Source organism: Chlamydotis macqueenii, chromosome 3 (genome assembly GCF_036417535.1).
Source record: "Chlamydotis macqueenii isolate bChlMac1 chromosome 3, bChlMac1.mat, whole genome shotgun sequence".
NCBI classification, from domain to species: Eukaryota; Metazoa; Chordata; class Aves; order Otidiformes; family Otididae; genus Chlamydotis; species Chlamydotis macqueenii.
Window position 1 is genome coordinate 46401668 of NC_141558.1, and position 22568 is coordinate 46424235.

Sequence of the window (22568 nt, forward strand, 5' to 3'; positions counted from 1 at the left end):
ATTTTTTGTTTTATCTTCATGTTAATGATGAAGTCTCATGGCTTGTTTGTTTACAGCAACAGAGTTTTACTCTTCATTGTTAAGGAATTAGGAATTAATTATTGTGGGTTAGTAAAATGATTTATCTACTTTTAAAAATTTTCGTCTTATTTTATTATTTGTCTTACTGTCATAACTGCAGAAGCAATCCATCTACAGTGATCAGCTTTTAAACTGCCAGTATAAACACCTTCCTTTATGATATGTTTGAACTGACATACCCTCTTCTGGTTTAACTTTTTAAGTAAGAGGCAAATTAAAAAAATAATTCAACAAAGCATTATGATAATATTTTGCTCTTATAAAAGAATCTACTCCTCAGTAGTGTTTACTCTATACTTTGATTTTGCCAGTAGAATTCAAAAGTAGTAAAATATTGGTTTTCTTTGTTTCTTGTGTTCAAAATCGTGTCGCCATCAGGAAATATAACACTTAAAGTAAGTAATAAACACTTAAAGCAAGAATGAATATGTGAAAAAATAGTGCTGGCCAGATTTTTCTTTGCAAAGCTACCTTATTAAGCAGAGTGAGATGGGATATTTCTCTGAGTGTATGTGGTTTTTGTATCTATAAGATGGAAATTAAATGCTAAATTTCCAGTTGCACTTTATGAACTCTAAGCTAACACCTTTTTTTTTCTTGTTTTAGCAGACCAAACCATCACAAATTAGTGTTATATGATCATGAAAGATAATTGATTTATTTATGAATATGTATAAAGAGAACAATTATTTGTAAAAAAAAAGAGAGAATATAGAGTAGTATTTCAGAATTGTATCATATGGTTCTTCTTTTAACTATGCACGCTAGTAAAGTTATGTGACATTACTAGAAGTGAAAGTGTTTCTGAGGAAAATTTGACTATCAGAGAAAATGAAAGGTTAGGGAGCTAAGGGAAAGTTAGAAGTGTGTTTTGTCTTTTTGTTGAACAGGTTTTTATTAATTTTAAAAGTGTGAGGCAAATTCAGACAAGGAATTTTAGTTTCTTAAACGTAAAATTCAAGATGGACTAGAAGCAACTTCTGTAGGTGACTGTGGCACACTTACTTTGATATCATTCTGTATAGATTCTTATGACAGTGGGGTTTTTTTCCTTGTGCTTGGCTCTCTTTCTCTGACTATAATTCTTTTGAAGAGCAGAGCATTGGAATATAAAATCACATTTATGCAGAGACAAATTATGTTGGTTTTTTTTCTGACAGAGATTGCAGAGAAATTTACTGTCCAGCATCCATGAAAGAAATGTTTAATTCCACAAACATTTGTTTATTGATATGAAAAATTGTTTATGAGCATAACATTTATTAGTATTTTGGAAGAAACTCAACCTATTCTCCTAAACATTGTTTCACAGGGAAAATGCTTGGCACAGTAGAAACCTGACTGAGGAGAGGATTGAGGAAGAAATTGAGTTCTCTGCAAAGACTGAAACAAAGAAAGATCAAATGCTGAAACAGTGATTACACCAGAAAGCATGTTCTGATTTTAATATCAAATTCTATAGGAAGTCCCATATTTTGGAGCTGTGAGAGTTAGGACTCAAAGAAAGCAAAATACATGATGGAAGATCTCAGAACAGTAAGCTATGGGAAAGCAAGTGTTGACATGAATGTGTATACAGTGTAACCTAAAAGTGAGCAAATCTGATAGTTTTCAGGCAAATTAACAGAGGTATCAAGAGGAAGCAAAGTCACAGACAGAAGACTGCTATCAGGAAAATGAAAGTAGTCCTGGAATTAGAAGAAAGAAATCAATAAGAAAATACTAAATCCTTGAAGAAATAAATTATGTGGTCTTTTGGTTTCCTTCAAATCTTATATAATACAGCTTGACCATGTGTCTGTTTCAGTGGCAAATTCCACATTTTACTAAATTTTCACAATACATTTCCTGTATTTTGACTTAATAAACAATACATATTATTATAGATAAAGTAAATTTGTTACATCTCGTGGAAGTCTATAACCTTGTTTTAACCAGTAACCAAGATAGATCATTAGTGTCAGAATAGATGCTCAAAAGAGCAACATCAATGTGGAAGTCTCAACAAACACCCACCAGGAAGTCATGTCATGGTCAACAGATTTTCTTTCAGTCATTTGATCAAGGCCAGGCTGGATGAGGCTCTGAGCAACCTGATCTAGTTAGGGATGTCCCTGCTTCTTGCAGGGGTGTTGGACTAGATGACCTTTGAAGGTCCCTTCCAACTCTAACCATTCTATGATTCTATGATTCTATGATCTTATCCATGATCAGCCACTCCTGAATAGCAGAGCTGTCAGAGTAATAAGGCTACTATGGAAGTACAGCCACTCTAAACATCCTCTGTACTAATGTTCACCAAGTGATCTCCACAGACTGGGAGAGGCTATTGGTGACTTGGTACATTCTTCATGACCTTGTTAGTCTTGGAAAAAGAGTTAATGTTCCAGGAATTTCAAGGTGATAGCAAAACTACATTACTTTTTGTTGTTGTTGTTGTTTATTTTCTTGCTCATTCAAGTATCATAGAATCATAGAATCTTTAAGGTTGGAAGAGACCTCCAAGATCATCAAGCCCAACCATCAACCTAACACCTCCATGCCTACTAAACCATGTCCTGAAGTGCCACATCTACACATTCTTTGAACACCTCCAGTGATGGTGACTCTACCACTTCCTTGGGCAGCCTATTCCAGTGCTTGACCACTCTTTCAGTCAAGAAGTGTTTCCTCATATCCAACCTAAACCTCCCCTGATTAGGCTGTTTCCTCTCGTTCTATCACTAATTACTTGGGAGAAGAGACCAACGCTCACCTCCCTACAACCTCCTTTCAGGTAGTTGTAGAGAGCAATGAGATCTCCCCTCAGCCTCCTCTTCTCTAGACTAAACAATCCCAGTTCCCTCCACCGCTCCTCATAAGACTTGTTCTCCAAATCCTTTACCAGCTTTATTGCCCTTCTCTGGATGTGCTCCAGCAACTCAATGTCCTTCTTGTACTGAGGGCCCCAAAACTGAACATAGTATTCAAGGTGTGGCCTCAGTAGGCCAGTAGAAGCAGTTAATAGAGAGAGGAAAGTATTATGTAAAAATATCTAGTGAATAAAGACTCATACAAGTGAGAAAAGGAAACAAATATTCAAGAAGGGTAAAAGAAATGAAATACCACTTGTGGCTGCATTGCAAGGGACAAGAACAGAGTAAGATATAACATGTATAGAGGGCTGAGGGAGAAAATAAAATCTGAGAAAATATTCCGCACCTACCTTTTGGCCTGTTAACAAAAAAGGAGGCAAATCAAGACATTCGTAACTGGGAGTAAAATCAGAAAAAAAAATGATGGAGCTAAAAAGGAAAATACAAAAATGTCATCCTTGTATTTGACAACCCAGCATCTATGCAGTAGGGGAAAAAAGTCAATGACTATATGTTTTCTTTGTCAGACAGTGAAAGTCTTTCTCCATGTAGCTGTTCATGAGGTTTTGGGACCACTTTGTAGCATCCTAGGAGAAGATGATAAAGGTAGTTGTAATACTGCACTGGAGTCTGTCATCTAACTTGTCATTCACAGTAATGATGGAGAGAATATTTTAAAAACAGACAAACTATCTTGGACTAATTATGTTCTCTTATCTGTTAGGAAAGAGGTTGGGACTGACAGTCACTATCTCACTGAGGCAACAAAAAGTAGCAAAAGAAGAGTTGCTGCCTTCTGCTACCTACTATAGAAGCAGGATCCTGCACTAGAGCTGCTCTTCTGCAAATTTTTGGCCATGTTTTACTAAATAGAGGGTGCATTTAACTCTTGTGGATTTACAATTCAAATAATGATTCTTTTCTTGTTTTATGGTATAGTTAACGGAGAGAAACCACAACATAGTTCTGTTTCTGTTAAAAATAAAAGTATTGCCTCAAAAGTATTGAAGTGTCAAACTTTTATAAACATCTGACAGGAACAAGTTGGATCTGCAAGGTTTTCAGATATAGTTCTTAAAACCAGTTTGAAAGTGCAGATTCCTGTAGGGCACCTCAAGTTTTACCTCAGCTTATCTAATGTCAATGTAGTAAATTGTTGAGTACTGCTTCAGTTTATTGGCATACAGCTATTAATTTTAAAAATAATTATTTTTTAACTTAACTACCTTCACTTGAGCTATTTTAGACATTTTTACAGGTGAACTTGGTATATACTTAAACTTGCATCATGAATATTTTAAGCTACAGTAAATTACAAAGTACCATACTTCTTTTTATTACACAAGTACATCAAGTTATTTGATCTTTTTGTGTACTGGTCAAATTGTAATTCAGTTAAGTAAATAACATAATGTCATATTTAACTTTTCTTTTTAATATATTTCCCTCTTCCTTACAAAAAATAATTACAAAAACACCCTCTAGTCTAAGAAAGAAATATCTCTGATAGTCTTATCAGCATATGCATTTATATTGTCCTTTTATTATGTTAAGCTATATTACTTATATACTTATCTTACACTTTTTACTCAAAGGAAGAAGAATGCTATGCTGATTAATGGAATAATCTTCCTTATCTACTGCTTGTGTTCTTTTCTGGGGATCTTTCCTTGCACACTTTTCTTGCTCACTTCTACTCTTTCAAATTCCCCCAAATTCTTTCTATTTTTAAAGTCTGCTGTTCTTTTAATTAGCTTTTGTTAGCTTTTGCCATGTGTCTCAGCCAAGTTCATTCTTTTCCAGTTATCCTTCTCACCTTTTTCTTGATACCACTCAGGTTTTCTTCTGCTCCATCACTATAACATTTGAAAGCCTTCTATGTAAAATCAATAGCAACAGAAAAGTTCCTAAACTGCCATGGATTTACTTATCAGAAGCATTAATCTTTATTAGTTTTCTCTTTCCCCCTACCCCTCATCTTTCAAGTTTTTATTTTGTTTTGTTCCCACATAGTGTAACTTAATATAAGTTTTTATTAACCTTTCTATCCTTTCTTCTGACACAATACATTCCAAGAGAATGTAGAGAATAACATGCAACTGGGAAAAGATTAAATTACTACCATGAAGTTTGACTTCCAAAAATTTTACCTCAAAATCTTTCTAGGACATGAATTCTTCGTACATATATCCAGATTGCAAATGCTAAGCCATGACAAACAAACAAATAAATAAACAAATGCAAACATCAAGGAAATCAAAGAAATGCAGATAAGATAAAAGTGCAGTACATACTGAAAGACTGAGAAGTGGAAGACAAATAGTCCACTTTTATCCAGGCTTCCCTCAGGACCAATTTCCAGAGCTGAATGCAGTTGTCCCAAATGAAGAGATTTTAGGGGGATTTGCAATCTATTTTATTTGTGCCTGTCCTTTCATGTGTGATTTGATAGTTGTGACTATATGAGTCTCCTTCAGTAAGGGAGGAGAATCTTACCTTTCCAGGACAATATCATTTGATATCTTAGATAAATATATGAAGATCTAAGTAATATCTGCTTTTTGTTAAGAATTTGGCAGAATATATAGATAGCCACTTCAATGTTAAGAGAACTTTCTGAGATCATAATTACTTGGTCCTTAATAGCAATACACCACAAAAAATAACACTAAAATGGTATGAACACTAAAATATTACGATTGTCTCTTGCTATGTTTCTTATTTCACTTTTGGTGTTTTAGTTTCTAAGTGTTTCCTTCCAATTTCTTTTTCATGTTTCTCAAAAAAAATCCTTTAAAATATCAGACTCATGCCTCCCTGTCTCTTTACTGAGATCCCATCAGTCACAGAATCACAACATTTTTCTGAGAGAATGGGACCATGGGAGATGACCTCGTCAACGTCCTGCTTCACCATTCTAAAACAAAGTCACCAGCCATATATGTCCATCTGGTTTACACCTATCAATGGCCCCACAAATCTTTTAAGTGTGCTAGTTCTTAGGAAAATTATTTTTAACTTCTCTTTTTTACTGATAATTCAGGGTAAATTAGAACAGCTTTTCAATAAAAAATTGAAGCTTTCAGATCTTTTTACATTGCTTACAATTTGATTACTGTCCCTGGGTAGCTATAGCTTTTCCTTCTGTAATGTCTTATATTCTAAATTCATTATGTAATATTCCATATACGCTCATTATATACTATATGAAAATGACAAGTCCAGCAAAGTTTAGTACATCTTCTGAAAGTCCTAGGATAGATCCCAGTCATACAAGGAAATTCAGATCTTTTTAAAAGCTTTATTTCTTTCATTTCTTTTTTTCTTCTTTGTCTTTTTTTTCTTCTCTCCAGCTCTTTCTTCCCTATTAGAATTTTTTATGAGTTATATGGAGTGAAAACATTGATGCCTTTGCAGTTGAAAAAACCTATAATATGCTCTAATTACTCATCAGTCATTTCAAAGGCCATTTTAAATGAACAGTGAAATCTTAAATGTTATTTATTAATTTTCCTCAGACAAAAAAAATGTATTTTGTTCAATGCTTTTAAATAGCTTTGGAGTCAGTATGTGCAAATTTACTCCTGTCATCGTTCTATTCAGAGAAAAAAAAAAAGTGATTGGACAATCTGCAAAGAAAGCAAGAAAAGACAATTATTTTATGTTCCAGTCAGTTACTTTCAAGTGACAGTCCTAATGGAAGTAGGGAATGTATTTGATGCAGGTTTGACTAAGAGTGTTGAACTGGCTCCAAAGTCACTGTTTTACTTACTAGAAGTTAGAACTAAGTCAGCAGTTTGTTGGGCTCAAGGTAAGGAGGATTCACATAGGTCAATCATTTGGAGTGCAATAAACAACAGATACAGTAATTCTGCTTGGCAGTTACACTGCAGGCATCGAGAGCTGCAACCACAAATCAGCAGTGCTTACTCAAATGTTCCATGACTTTTCTTATCACTTTTTCAGAAGGATATCATCATTCAATGAAATGAACATGCTGCCACTATTAAAAATATAGAACTAAGCTATAGCTCTAAGAAGTTGAAAGCCACTTGGACCTATATGATTCTCCATTCCGCTAAGTCAAAACACTGTTACATCTTTAATGTTTTCATGCAAAATCTTTCTAGCTTTACTTGCTAGGCATGTTATTTGTAGAGGACTACACCTGGAAAAAGACATAAAACTCACCTCAAAGTTAAATAACATGAATAGAAACAGAGCCAAATAATATAATTTCTTGGGAAAGAAAAGAGAGGGTTCTTTTAGAGTTTGCAAAACTGTGCTGGTTTTGGCTGGGATAGAGTTAATTTTCTTTATAACGGAGGTATAGTATGGAGCTATATTTTGGATCTGTGCTGGAAATAGTGTTGATAACACAGGGATGCTTTAGTTACTGCTGAGCAGTCCTTACACAGAGTTAAGGCCTTTTCACCTCTCACACCACACCACCAGCAAGTAGGCTGGGGGTGCAGAAGAAGTTGGGAGGGGGCATAGATGGGACAGCTGACCCAGCTGAACAAAGGGATATTCCATACCATATGACATCATGCTCAGCCTATAAAACTGGGGGGAAAAGAAGGAAGAAGGGGACATTCGGAGTGATGGTGTTTGTCTTCCCAAGTAACCGTTAAGTGAGATGGAGCCCTGCTTTCCTGGACATGGCTGAATATCTGTCTGCTGATGGGAAGTAGTGAATGGATTCCTTGTTTTGCTTTGCTTGCGTGCATGGCTTTTGCTTTACCTATTAAACTGTTTTTATTTCAGCCCATGAGTTTTCTCACTTTTACTCTTCCAATTCTCTCCCCTATCCTGCCATGGAGTGAACAAAAAATTAAAACATGTCAAGTCTGATTAGTATTTAAGTACTTGCATTTTGTTTGACTATTTAGCCTGAGTTTTAGAAAGGTTTAACCATCACGTATGTTGTCAGTATGATGTATAGGAAGCTGTGTAAGTGAGGATCAAGCACTGTAAATCTTTGTCTTTTAATTGAGGAAAGAAAACTCAAATTCCATGAAAGAAAGGCTGATTTGTATGTGACAGTTCACTATGTTATTTTGGTGAGAGTGTCTGTAGGTATATATAAAAAACTTTAGCTTCTCACATGTCTTTTCAATCTCAGTTGGAACTGCAAATCTAACACAGCAGTAATACAGCCCTAATCATTGAGGGTTATTCAATAGAGAGAATTCCATATTCAACATCCCAGTCTACAGACTTGCTTCTATTAAAAAAAAGGGGAGGGGGGAGAGGTGCGGAAAGCATTAACGTTGCATTAGGTATGAAAAAGAGATGGCTTTGGCAATAAAATCACCAGGCAGAGGTCTGTAGTCTCATGATGTGACCAGAGTTATCAGGCAGAAGCACTGGGATTCTATAAAGAGCTGTAGCTGAGTTGTAGCTCAAGTTGTTTGAGAGAAAGAAGAGAAGGGGGAGCCCAAGACTCTGATGAAACAAAAGAAAACTCTTTTGTTCTGAATACAACCACTCATCCTTCTACAAAGATACTGTTTGGAAAACAGGAGCTGAAGAAAGGCATACCGAATTGAGAAATATGTTTTTAATGGTCTGTAAATTATAAAGGTTTATTCCTTAATTGGAGAAACATTAGTGTGTTTAAAAACTCTGTGCCAACTTTCCTCATTACATCTATTGTGTACTTTTAAGAAGTAAGCTATGGTACAAGACTAAACAGATCATACTAACACTGGGGTAAAAAGTGTTTAAAGTACAGATAGCCTGAGGAATAAAGGCTAGGCTCAAGGTAAAGGCTTTTAGAACAATTTGATAAACCTATGTCCTACAGGGTGAATAGGGCATAAAACTCATCTGTTGATCTAGCATCTTGTACTAAGTCTGGCTGGAATTGAGTTAATTTTCCTCATAGAATCATATAGAATAGTTTGAGTTGGAAGGGACCTTAAAGATCATCCTGTTTTAAACTCTCTGCCATAAGCAGAGACACCTTCCCCTAGACCAGGTTGCTGAAAGCTTCATTCATCCTGGCCTTGGACATTTCCAGGGATGGGGCATCTGCAGCTTCTCCGGGCAACCTGTTCCAGTGCCTCACCACTCTCACAATAAAGAACTTCTTCCTAATACCTAATCTAAATCTACTCCCTTCAGTTTAAAGACATTACCGCTCGTCCTATCACTATACTGCCTGATAAACCGTCCCTCTCCACCTTTCCTATAGGCCCCCTTTAAGTACTGGAAGGCTACTATAAGGTCTCCCTGGAGCCTTCTTTTCCTCAGGCTAAACAACTCCAGCTCTCTCAGCCTGTCCTAACAAAAGAGATCCTCCAAACGGGATCATCTTTGTGGCCCTCTTTTGAATGCACTCAAGCAGGTCCATATCTTTCTTATGCTGGATGCAGTACTCCAGGTCGGGTATCACAACAACCCGACAACAACAACAGTGGAGTAGAGGGGGAGAATCATTTCCCTCTACCTGCAAACCACACTTCTCATAGCAGCCTGTATGGTGGCGTGTTTTACATTTATGACTAAAGAAGTATTGATAACAAATGTTTTGGCTATTGCTGAGCAGTGCTTGCACAGGATAAAAACCTTCTTGTTTTTTTACTCTGACCCTACAGCGATTAGGTTAGGGGTGGGCATGAGGCAAGCGTCACCAATGGGACAGCTGATCCAAACTGACCAACGGGGTATTCCATGCCATCTAGCAGCATGTTCAGCAATAAGACTTGAGGGTGGAGTCTTTCCAAAGTATCCATTGCTTGAAAACTGGCTGGGCATCATTCTGCTGGTGGGAGGTGGTAAATGATTGCCTCTGCATCACTTGGTTTTCTTTCTCTTTTTTTTTTCCTTCACTTATTAAACTGTCTTTATCTTGACCCACAAGTTTTTCATAGTTTTATTCTTCTGATTATCCCCCTCATCCTCTTTCATGGGGCGAGTGAGTGGCTGGTGAGCGCTAGGTTTCTGGCCACTACACAGCTACATCACACAACAGTCAAGCCACTACACAGCTACATCACACAACAAAAATCCAGTGATTAATATGATATTTTGTTATGCTAGTTTAAAGAAATGCCTGAATATGTTAAAGCAGAAAAGGGCAGGAATGATAAGTAAATCAAGAGCTTGGTCTGAAAGGGCTTTTCTTCTGCAAGTAGAAAAGATAGCAAGCTTATAAGTCAGGCACTAAATTCCAAGGGAAAAATATGAAATGAAAGGATCTTTTACAGTTTATATAGTACCCTGTCAAACTATTACAAGCAAAAAAAAAAAAACCCAAACAGTAATATATTCCTGATTCTACAGAGGAAACATTGTAAGAGAACCAAGAAGACATGCACCTTGGCAGCAAGTAGCATTTTGCTGGGTTCACCTTATTTCCAGATCTTAATTCAGGGTTGTAGACACCCAGTTTTGTCTGTGGGTTTTTGTGAAGCTTTTTGCATGAATCAACTTTTATATGAAACATTTTTACATTATAAAAGTTTTACAAGCATATTGAAAAAATCTATGCTAAGATATAAGCCATGTAAAATTTCATATTTAATTATGTTACATAACATTCGGTTATGTCTCTGTTCCTACTGACATGCAGATTTTCCTTCATAAGCCAACCCTTTGGTTGTAACTAGATGTAAAGAACATTTCAAGTATAGATTTTGTAAGACTTTTCACAAGTTTTCTTATAGAAAATAGAGGTGATTTTAGGGAAGCTGGCTTCCCTTTCATGGTTCTACCTGCATAAGGTGGCTATACCAGGCATAAGCTAGCCTGGGTACTCAGCAGAGTTTTTATCTCTCTTCCACTACAAATGACTTTGATGATCTCTAAAACCTATGTGAACGCAAACAACACTCCCATAGAAATTAATAATGTAGACTTCCCTGTTCCTTTTGTTTGGTTAATCAGGATAGAAATTCATGCACATGGACCTCTCTGGTAGCTGTCCCTATACAACTGGTCTACCCAGGAGTGGACCCTAGATCCCAGTTCCTCTTGTTGCTGATCTCCTGACCTCTCACCCATACTCACCACTGGAATTTCTCTAGCAGTTTCACATATATACACATGTACATACAAATGTGCACTCATGCACTAGAGAACACACATGAAAATACTCAGAACTACAGTTTAACAAGAAGGTAGAAGAGAGATGGAGGGTGTATCTGGGGCTTAGGCACAAAAATGCTCTGATCAGCATCCCCTCCCCTCTCCAATTTTCCGCTCTGATTTGTCTCTGATCTACTCAGATGTCCTTCTTTACTCGCCTTCCACTCTTCCTCTAAACATCCCATAATAAGCTTTGCAAATTCCTACATCCTCCTTAAAGCACATCTTCATAAACAAACCTCAGAAAATAAAATCATTTCAAGAAGAATACACACAAAAATACTGGGAAAATAAAAATATCTTTAAAAAGATCAAACACAGCAGTTCACATCTATTTAATGTGCTTCCTCATAAGAATCATTAAAGTAATCCACATTCATGATTTATAAATATATATAACATTATTTTTTTCAGAAAAATTTGTATGTATTATGTGCAGAAATTTTCCAACAAATCTCTCTCTTGGGCTATAAGATTATATATCACATGATGAGATTCAGCATCCTCAAGCTACATAGCACTCTAAAAATATAAGCTCAAACCATAGTCTAGTTCAAGTTTGAATAGCTTCCATTAAAAATTTATCTTGCTATTTAAAGAAAAATAAAATAATTTTAATAAGGTCTCTGGTAACATCATCAGACAAGTAAGACTTACTTTAGTTGAGACTAGCCATCTCTGAAGATTTTTGTGGCAAATGATGCATTTTTAAAGGTTTTACTTTATGAAGTATTTGACTAAAACCCTACGAACAAAGAAAAAATGCTGTAAAGTGAGATCGAAACATCACAGTGTGGTGAATGATTTATTCAGTCACTGAAATCTCTGTTGATTTCAGCATATCTTAAAAAGGTATGCTTGTCAGTGAAGACTGATGCAAAAATGTCATTAAGTATCTCAGCCTTTTCCATGTTCTGGTTAACCAGGTCTCCCGTTTCCTCCCAGAGAGGGCCCACATTTTCCCTAGTCTTCCTTTTATCCCCAACTCGCCTAAAGAAATTTTTCTTGTTGTCCTTGATTTCCAGATTTAATTCTGTTAGGGCTTTAGCCTGCCTTACCTGATCCCTGGCCGCTACGACAATTTGTCTGTAATCCTCCCAGACTACTTGTCCTTGTTTCCATCCTCTGTAGGCTTCCTTTTTGTTTTCAGTTGGTCCAGAAGCTCCTTGTTCATCCATGCCAGCCTCCTGGCATTTTTGCCTGGCTTTCTCTTGCATCGCTCCTGAGCTTGGAGGAGGTGCTCCTTGAATATCAGCCAGCTTTCATGAGCCCCTCTTCCCTCCAGGGCTGTATCCCATGGCATTTTACCTAGCAGATCCCTGAAGAGGCCAAAGTCTGCTCTCCTGAAGTCCAGGGTAGAGAGGTTGCTGCACTCCCTCCTCACTGCCCTGAGGATTTTGAACTCCACCATGTCATGGTCACTGCAGCCAAGGCTGCCCTTGAGCTCCACGTTCCCTACCAACCCCTCCTTGTTGGTGACAACAAGGTCCAGCATAGCACCTCTCCTAGTTGGTTTCTCTAGCACTTGCAGGAGGAAGTTATCATCCACACATTCCAGGCACCTCCTGGATTGCTTATGCCCTGCTGTGTTGTCCTTCTAACAAATATCAGGGTGGTTGAAGTCCCCCCCGATGAGAAGCAGGGCTTGTGACTTTGAAGCTGCTCCTATCTATCTACAGAGGGCCTCATTTGCTCAGTCTTCCAGGTCAGGTGACCTGTAGCAGATCCTCACTGTAATGTCACTGTCCTCTCTTTAATCCCGACGTATAAACTCTCTGTCAACTCCTCATCTATCCCCAGGAGGTGCTCCATCCACTCCAGCTGGTTGTTGACATAGAGAGCGGCACACCCTCCTCATCTCCCCTGCTTGTCCTTCCTAAAGACCCTATATCCCTCCATTCTAACATTCCAGTCATAGGAGTCATCCCACCACATCTCCATGATCATAGAATCATAGAATCATAGAATAGTTAGAGTTGGAAGGGACCTTCAACGGTCATCTAGTCCAACCCCCCTGCAAGAAGCAGGGACATCCCTGACTAGATCAGGTTGCTCAGAGCCTCATCCAGCCTGGCCTTGAACGATTCCAGGGATGGGGCATCCACCACCTCTCTGGGCAACCTGTTCCAGTGCTCTACAACTCTCACTGTAAAAAATTTTTTTCTCATATCTAATCTAAACCTACCTCCTTCTAATTTAAACCCATTACCCCTTGTTCTATCACAACAGGCCCTACTGAACAGCTTCTCCCCATCTTTCCTGTAGGCCTCCTTGAGGTACTGGAAGACCGCTATCAGGTCTCCCCGGAGCCTCCTCTTCTCCAGGCTGAACAGCCCCAACAAGGTCGCAGCCTTGTTGTAGCACATCTGTGCTTCTATAAATCCTTTTGGAATTAGTTGATTCCAGAGCCTGGGGAAATGTAACTGTGATTTAGGGAATGCTAGCGGTTTCTTATGGTATCTGGTAGAAAACTCTTGCTCTAGTAAATTATAATTCAAAAGGTACTCAACAAGCTACAGAAGTGGACCAATAGGAACCTCATCAAGTTTGACAGCACAAAACCAAAGTCTTGCCCCTACGGATGCATAATCTCATGCACCAGTACATGCTGGGGACCCACTGAAGCAGATTTACTTCATTTTCCTGGTGGACAATAAGTTGAACGTGAGCCAACATTGTGCCCGTGTGACAACGTAAACAAAAAGCACCTGTGGCTGCATTAGGCAAAGCATTGTCAGCAGGTTGAGGGACGTGATCCTTCCCCTCTGTTCAGCCTTGGTGAGACATCTCTGAAGTGCTGGGTCCCAATCTGGCCTCCCCAGTACAAGACAGACAGACAAATAGTAAAGCAAGTCCAGCAAAGAGCCACAAAGATGATGAAGGGACTAGAGCATCTGGCATACAAGGAAGGGCTAAGAGAGCTGGGATTCTTTGACCTGGAGAAAAGAAGGCTCAGGAGCATCTGATCAATATGTATAATACCTGATGGTGGGGATTAAAGCAGAAGCACACTCCTCTCTGTGGTGCCCAGAGGACAAGAGGCAAAGGGCACAAACTGAAACACTTGAAATTAGATTTAAACATAAGGAGACTGTGAAGGTGGCCAAAGACTGGAAGAGGTTATCTAGAGAAGCTGTGGAGTCTCCACCCTTGGAGATATTCAAAATCCAACAGGATGTGGCCCTGAACAATCAGACCTGGATGACCTCACTTCGAGCAGGGTGACCTGGACTGTGTGATCACCAGAGGTCCCTTCCAAACTCAACTATTTTGTTGTTCTGTTTCTGCCTACTCCAGTTCCTTGAGCTGTTTTGTCTGTAGTCATGTGAAAATGCGGTGTCACTGGTATTCTGAATTAAAGTCAGAAGCAGTTTTTTTTTTTATTTGATTGTCTTTGAAGTAAAGAATAATTCCATACAAGGGTCAAAACTCTTCAGCAAGACCTGTTGTGAAAGGATGAGGGGCAACAGTTTTGAAATAGAGGGAGGTAGATTTAGATCAGATGTTAGGAAAAAAATGTTTACAATGAGGGTGGTAGAACACTGGAACAGGTTCCCCAGAGAGGTGGTGGATGCCCCATCCCTGAAAACATTCAAGGCCAGGTTGAATGAGGCTCTGAGCAATCTGATCTAGTGGAAAATGTCCCTGCTTCTTGCAGGCGGGTTGGACTAGATGACCTTTAAAGGTCCCTTCCAACTCTAACCATTCTATGATTCTATGAAAAGTACTTTAAAATTTATCCCAAGGATTTTGCTGTTATCTAATACTACGTATCTTCAGAATTTTACAGATTTTTTTTTTCAGAATTCTCTTTACAGCACTTTATTGCCTGAAAAAAGAAATGCAAATTAAAAAATGGAAAACTTGTTACTCTGTTTTAATTCAGCACTTGTAGAAGTCTACTTGGAATCCACAGGTTTTTTTAATTGACCACAACTTGAATTACTATGCCTGATATTTCTTTGATATGCAAAAAGGACTTTTTCATAGTGAAACTCTGAAAAATCTTATTTTAGAAACACAGTAGGTGACAGCAAATATTCCAGTCCAGATACTCAGAGAAATTAGTAGAAATTATGAAAATCATTGGGCCTTAACATTATGAAAAAAAAGGAGCCTAATATTATTTTAGAAGAACCTTTTTAAAATTGCTGAGATTTGGATTTTAAATCCAGTGGCCAAATAATTATTTTGATCTATTAAGAGAAAAAAAATGTTTACACTGTGATGAACCCTTTAATATTCCATTCTTCTATTTCACCTTTACAGAAATTGTGATAATGTATTTCTACATCCCCAGGTTATTTAAATTTTTTTAATAGCTCCTCAGAAATATGTACCTGAAATCTTTCACATACCAATGAATCAATTTTTTTGAGGTTTGTATATAATCTGAAAAAAAAAAAGTCTTTAGGGGAAGCAAGCATACTATTCTTTTATCAGCTTCATTACCACCTTTCAAACATTGGCTAAGGATAAGCTAATTCTCTGGATCTATTTCATTTTCCCAAACAAAGCAACAGAGAAAAGGTCTTGCTGTTCAAAGCATGAAGTTTCCTATCTAAATGGCAGCATCAAAAAACCTATGTTTGCTTAAAGGTAGGTGTCTTTCATGAATAAATACATCCCAGGAATGATGACATTAATCCCAGAGCAAAAGACTTGCATATGCCCTTCTGCATGGCTCAAGAATGGCACTAAAAACCTGATTTTTCCTGTCATACTGTGATTTTCTGTCCTTTAAACTCATCTTGCCTTCTAATCAGCTGTCAGTCATGAATATAGACAGTGCAATGATTTTTAAATTACAGAAGAATAATCATCAAAACGGGATATAGTCTGAATATTCCCACTGACATTTTCAAGGTTGGTAGGAGTCTGCTCCACAAGTCTTGTTATTGAAACTACCATTGGGGTTCTGAGTGCACCAATAGCTCTGCAACCACTTCCTGCTTCGCACCATTTTAGCTCCTTGTGTTCCAAGTGCCCTCTGCTGTATCACTGTTTTGTAACCATGGACTAGACTGCTGTGGCAACAAGCAGTTGTTGAGTTGTTGAGAGCTGTGAGAAAGAGCTGCAAGGAGCCTTGTCAGGAGCCTCCCTCCTTATCTGGAGAGTTCCTGTTTGATCTTTGTCCTCTAGTCCTTGCCTGAGTAGTGCTGTAGGTGTGCCATGCCTGGCCTCCTGCCCTGCTGGGACTCACGTTCCCTGGCTGGCCTGACTTCCCAGCTTGTCAAAAGGGATTTATCTTCCTACTGTTATTTATTTTTTGTCTGAGCAACACATAGTCTATGAAATGTGTATATATTTATCTTATTTATTATACTTAGATTTGTAGTGATTGTCCAAATTAAGGTAACAAAAAAAAAGAGGCTTCAAATGTCTTTAAATTGTCTTTTTACTTTTTGATTGAAATTCAGAATAAATTATTAGAATGTGGAGGATTTTAGAATGTCCTCTTTTAAGAAGTTGTTAGAATAACCTTAATGTATATATTTTAAACTGACATTTTTCAGGCATTATTTCACAGTCTAAAATATTTTCCTTTAGAAAGTTACTTTACCAATAACAACCTCTTAAAATCTTGAACACAATAATTCATTTAACCTTACTACATGCAGCCTTTTCTCCTGAAAACATTTTCCTTTCTCTTCCCATCCATTCCCTTCCCTGGATACTGTGCTCATTGGCATAGTCTGAAAATTCCTATACAAGTGATATTTTGATTGCAGTGACTGCAGTATTCTCAAAATCTGGGGTTTTTTTTTAAGGCTCACAGCAGGTTTTGCGTCCACATGCTATTGTTTTCCTATTTATTTTTTTTTTTCCACAGGAGAACAGAAGATTAGATTAGACAAGGACCCTAAGCCTAGACTCTTGAAGTTTAGTGAGATCAATCCATTGCTGGTTCCCAAGGAACAAAAAAGCATCTGAATCTATGAAGCTGAGAATCTGGTATAAAGTCTCTTTGACATAACAAAACAGTAAGTATTGTTCTGATGAATAACAAAGTTTAAGATGTTGCTCATTGTTGGGGTTCTGTACGTCTTCCTCTGAAACATCCAGTACTGGTACACACTGGTGTAAAAAAAACCCAAAACAACAGACAGTGAATAGAGACTGCAACAGACCTGCACTTTTTTTTTTTGTCTAAATGAACTAGTTTTAACGACTGAGTCTGCAACAGGTTTCAATATTTCAGAGCAGGAACAGAAAGCAGCAGTAATGTGAATCAAGGTTATGTATCAGCCACTATGAGAGAACTGATAACCCTGGAAACCACAGCAGTCTGATCTGAAACAGCTCTGTAATCACCCTAGGCAATTACAGCTTAGGAGGTGTCTTTAGTATGGCCCTCCTCAGCATGTTTATGATAGTCATGACCTCTGCTCATAGAGATGCGTGGAGTGTTAGGCCATACATTGAAGAGTCTTGCAAAATTTTTTGAGGAAGAAAAAGGATGGGTTTTGTCTGTTGAAGCATAAATATGAAGAGATATGTGGGGAATAGTCTCTTAATTAATGTGTATAATTCATACTAACAACTATTAGAACCCTGTGCTGGTATTTGTTATTGTCTCTTTCTAGTACTTACATCTAAATAGAATTTGAAGGGTTAGGTTTTATTACATTACCAAAGAGAAAAGCTGGACACAGGGATCTTCTTCAAAGCAGTTTGACACAATCATCAGTAGAGATATAATTACACTGGCTCATTTAAGCCCTACATAGTTAGACTATTAACTTCAAAAACTATTTTGACTTGGTTTTTAAAAAAAAAAAAAACTTGAGAAAAGGAAATTTATTTTTTACCTACTCAATGAAATAGAAAAAAAAAGCCTTCTGTCTTAATAGGCTTCATGCTTCTCTCAAAGGAAATGCTTAAATCAAAAGGAGAAAGTATAATTTCATTTATTTTACAAAACATCAGTCTAAACGTCTTGTATGTCATAGATAACAATCAAATTTAATTAGATTGATCTCAATTCCTATTTACAGAACTCAATGGCATTGGTTGTAGCAATGAAAAATTATGCCCTAAATTTTTTTCAACTAAAATATTTTTAATGGAAATTATGAGCATGCTCCCAATCTTTCACATGGGTCTTGCGAAAATAATTTTTATCTGGAGCATGATTTAAACTAACCACTGAGCTAAGGTCAGTACTGTCACCTGTCCTAGATGATTCAAAATTGTTCAGCTGTGTTGCTGACTTTAGGACTTGTGTGCTTTCTGTAGTTGAAAATTTGCAAGCAATCTGTTTTAAATCGTGACACCATAAGATCACTATCACTTGTGAAATACAGCAACACCAAGCAAGACTGGATGTTAACAACAAATTGTTGTGAAAATATTGTTTTATCCTTGATGTCATGTTAAAAGCTATTTTCTTAAAAAGTACAGACCTAGCTCAGCTGAACCATGGCTTTGATCTGAGACCTGTTTTTGTCCAAGTGAGTTTATCAAGTCAATAAAGTTATTTACTCAAAATCTTCTAGAAGACACAGAAACAACAAAACTTCTTACCTCTAAATATGAAAATTGCTTTTGTAAGTGACCCATATACTAGACAGCTCCCTGACTACCTGCCTTTGATGATTTCAGATCTAAAGAAAGACTTGAGAGGAACAGTAGTACCTTGTTTGTGTGATGCAAAAGGTCCATGATATAAGTAAGACAAGCACATGTGGCATTTTCTAATTGAACTAATTTTAATGTATCCTCCAAAAAAAAAGTTACACAATAATTTGAAATTCCAGAAATTAAATTTGCACCACTATTTCTAGAATAATGCAAATAGCATTCAGTTTTATAAGGTTTTTATTTTTCAGTCATATTTATTTTAAAATAAGAAGGAGCATAAGACAGTGTAGTAATATTGTGGAAAATATACCAATTTACCTTACATATTAACCTTGACAGGCTGGAGAGGTGAGCCCATGCCAACCTCATGAAGTTCAGCCGGGCCAAGTGCAAGGTCCTGCACCTGGGTCACGGCAGTCCCAAGCACAAATATAGGCTGGGCAGAGAATGGATCAAGACCAGCCCTGAGGAGAGGGACTTGGGAGTGCCAGTAGATGAGAAGCTCAACATGAGCAAGCAATGCGCCCTTGTCGCCCAGAAAGGCCAACCACATCCTGGGTTGCATCAAGAGAAGCGTGGCCAGCAGGTCGAGGGAGGTGAGTCTGCCCCTCTACTCTGCCCTGGTGAGACCCCACTTGGAGTACTGTATCCAGCTCTGGAGCCCCCAGCATAAGAAAGACATGGACCAGTTGGAGAAGGTCCAGAGGAGGGCCACGAAGATGATAAAAGGGCTGGAGCACCTCTCTTATGAGGACAGGCTGAGAGAGTTGGGGCTGTTCAGCCTGGAGAAGAGGAGGCTCTGGGGAGACCTGATAGCGATCTTCCAGTACCTCAAGGGGGCCTACAAGAAAGATGGGGAGACACTCTTCAGTAGGATCTGTTGTGACAAGACTAGGGGTAATGGTTTCAAAATAGAGGGAGATAGATTTAGATCAGATATTAGGAAAATTTTTTTTACACTGAGGGTGGTAGAACACCGGCGCAGGTTGCCCAGAGAGGTGGTGGATGCCCCATCTCTGGAAACATTCAAGGCCAGGTTGGATGGGGCTCTAAGCAACGTGATCTAGTGGAAAATGTCCCAGCTCCTTCCAGAGGGGTTGGACTAGATGACCTTTGAACCAACCTTAACCATTCTATGATTCTATGATTATGTAATGCTCACAACTGAGTTAAAAGAAGACAGAAAGACATTTCTGTCTTCACGGTGATTTTGATTCCTGTTCCTTTCCATTGAGAATTCCTCCTGTAATTATTATGTTCTCTTATTTTTACTAGAAACTAAAATAACATATACATACCAGATCATCATATTTCTGTCCTTTCCTCCCTGCTTCTAGCTGTAGTACATTTAACAGGGAGAAAGACTGAGAGGCATTATTAAAAGACTCTAGAATGAGTCTTCCAGGTAACCTATGAAACATTTATTTGTCTGTTTTTATTTAATAATGACCCTATGTCTTTGTGCATTTCTATTAACACAGCAGCTCATTCAGTCTTTTCTAAACAGCAGATAGCTACAAACTAGTATAATTCTATTAAAATCAGTAGAGATACTCGTAATTTACATTCTTGAGACCAAATCTAATTGCCATTGATGTTGAGAGTAACACCTTGCATTTATATGTTGCTCTTTACTTGCAGATCTCACAATGCTTACAAATGAGATAATTATCTTCATAATCTTTATTGTGCAGACAAAGAAATTGAAACACAAAAGGTGAAGTGACTTGTTTGATATATTTTAAGTCTTGTACATGTATTCTTTAGACTGCACTCCCTAATTATAACCTTTTCACAAGCACATTTGGCTTCTGATAAGTCAAGTACCACATTTAATATATCATCTTTCACCAGGTATTTAAAAATCCTTTCATGTCCAAGTCACGGACTGGGTATTTTCGGGAGGTGTTTGTGGATTATATTATTAGTAGTATCATTAAAAATAATAACTTGTTATATCTTTGCTATTTTAATCTATTATTTTATTTTTAATACCATTTTAAGAATACTTTTGTCTATTTAGTTTAATTAGTTAAAGGCAAAATAAAAGAGTGTACAACTTCTATAAATTTATTTTTTAAAAATTCTGTTATAAAAGCACCAACTAAAGCTAAGGACTAAACTTCACTGAATTAATGGTGCCATTTAATCTTTTCTTCAGAGATTTGGATTGTGTAATCATCACTATTGATAGTATGTTCTTGTAAGTTATCTAACTATTATTTTTTATAAATTCTGTAGAGTTTGAAAGACAACTAAATTCTTGAAAGTTCAGTGATGAAAAGTATTCATATGAATATGATTTTATATAACATTGGAACAATCTGTATCTTAGAAAGAAAAGAAAATAAGAAAAATAGTATAGGAGTAGAACAGAAACATTCACTTATTTCCTCTCACTGCACAAGAAAAAATGTCCTTCCCTATGCTGGAATAACAAAAAAAATATTGTTTCACATTATGAATGTTAGCTTGTGTGGCTCATTTGTACAGTGCATAACTGAAGAACAGAATTTATCTGGATTCTAAAAAGGAATGAGAATTTATATATATATATAACAATAATCAGAACTCGGAATCATTTAATCAACGATCGAAAGTGTTGGAAAGGATAAATAGAAAGATAAATAGAAACCAAGTAAATTTTACGTTAATGAAGAATATATTCTTAATCCATCATGCTCTTTTCTTCCCAGCATCGTATGAAGACCATCTCACAGATGTCTGGACAGAACAAATACAGCCATTCATCCTACTGGTGAACCTTATCCAGACTACCATGTAAAAGCAAATTCTGATTGTAGGAGCTGACAAAATGGGGTTTCATTGGAGGCTAAACAAGTTGTTCACAGCAGTTTTCAATCTTTTTTTTTTCCCCACGAAATTTTGCACTCACTATATTCCAGGTCTGTGTAGATACTTAGTTATCCTGTCTCTTCAAGCACCTAGATTCACAATTTTTGTACCAGTAACATTTTTCAAAGCTACTATTTTGTTTGTGTCAATCAGATACAGTGCTAAATCTTCATGACATCCAATTTTTTTTTTTTTTTCAAAAAAGAAGAGTCTTCATAGTTTATACCCTGTCTCTGAAATCTTCCTCAATGCTGTGGTGTAACTCAGCAGTGTAGGGGCCCACAAACTACATTCTCACTCTAGGTATATTCTGTGGTTCTTCTCTTACCAATGTTTCCAAGTCATTGTATATTCGAATGCATGCATACAGAATACCAAATACAGAAATAAAGATATGTTAGGATGTGTTAATTACACCAGGGATTCTCTACAGATAAGAAAATATCCACATTAAAATCTACTCACTTCCAACAGTAATGTAAGCATTGGTTTCACAGTAAATACATTGCCCTTGAAGAAAACTTTATACATGGTCTCAAAGACCCAATTTCTGCATTGTTTTATCTGTCTTGTATTTGAACTAGTTACAGAAATTTAATTAGTCTAGTCTCACTAGAAAGTCAAGAGAGATGACTTGCAATTATAGTCCTTCCACCTGCCCTAGTTTACCTTTTCAGGCAAGCTAATGGCAGATAATTCCCTCACCCGGACTGCTCAGAGGTCTTTAATAAATTATTTAATTTAACTTGTACTCATGCTACCACAGAAGCATTACATTGTTCCAGTAAGAGAGATGTACTTAACATGCCAGAAAAATGCAAAAATTGCAGAGAGAGGGCTTGTTCTCTCCCCATTCCTCTTTCTTACTTCCTTACTCTTGGCTTGTCAGTATCTCCAGTAGATTTCCCAGACCATCTAGGTTTGTCTAGTAACTCACTTGTGTCGGAGGCCACAATATCATGACCCAGCTTCAACTCACCTTGCATCATCATGATTTTGCTCTCTACATACAATTTTGAGAAGACACTGCTGGTGCCTGAAATCTGCTTGAACAGGAACTAAGAGAAAAGTCACATGGGGTGTACAAATTATTCCCCA